This window comes from Pundamilia nyererei, unplaced genomic scaffold (assembly GCF_000239375.1).
Source record: "Pundamilia nyererei isolate P.nyererei 1_Seehausen unplaced genomic scaffold, PunNye1.0 scaffold00203, whole genome shotgun sequence".
NCBI lineage: Eukaryota > Metazoa > Chordata > Actinopteri > Cichliformes > Cichlidae > Pundamilia > Pundamilia nyererei.
Window position 1 is genome coordinate 1018312 of NW_005187604.1, and position 1055 is coordinate 1019366.

The window sequence follows — 1055 nt, forward strand, 5'->3', positions numbered from 1 at the left end:
GCCGGGCAGGGGGGAGAACATGTCTGCAAAACCCTGCAGCAACAGCCGCTCTCTGGGCCTGTGTGAGATGGTTATCACAATGGAAGGAGGCGGGAATTGTGGAATTTGGCCCTTGCAACTTGGTGAGTCACTTTTGGCTGGAAGCACTTTGTATCCTGGTGAAAATTGCTTGAGTCTAGCCCCTCTGTTGTGCAGGCACTGTTGATGTTCCTGTGCCTGGAGCAAATTTTCTCATGAAAAGGTACTTTTGGGATGGCTGGCTGGTAAACCAGCTGACAATCCAGGCAATACGCGCACCGTCGGCGCACATCCGCTCAGATGCAAGACCAATAAAATCAGGCCATTATTCGCTCCAGAGTTTTATCAGTACCCACATGCAATGCCATTGGATTATAATGGCAGGGCAGAGTTCATCAGGCTAATTCCCTCCACCTGGACCTCAGCCTCTCTGACACTGCCCCTCAAGCCCGATGCACCACCCCTCCTCTGCAGTGGAGCCAATGACCACACCTCCCTGCCACAAATTAATTTATCGTTGAGCCACAAGTGGGGTCTTTAGCTCAAACAACACATTTGTTTTGCATTCAAACACAGAAGCTTGAAATGTTGTTTATTTTAAGGATGGTTTGCTTCCAGTCCTGGCATTACTGTCTGAATCCAAATGCAATGGCCTGAAGAAAGTCTTTAGCATTGTTGCAACTTTCCTTTGTCACAACCCAGTGGATCTGGGTTCGGAATACAATGACCTTGAACCTGCAGGTGACCACACCACCTCCTGGCATCCTGCAAGAAAACAATCATATTCTTTAGAATACCAACTTATTTGCTTTCTTAAAACATTTTTTCTTGCATTTGCTATAGAACAGATCTCAAGATAGACAAGCTAGCTGCAATATTACACTAATACCAAAAAACACTGCAAATTTCATATAAACAATTATGCTGTCCATCCATCCACCCATCCATTCAGTGTCTTCAGGGGAAAATGGGAGTGATAAGATTTAAAGTACACGGAGTGGAGGCTGACTGGTAGGGATGGGTATTGAAAAGATTTT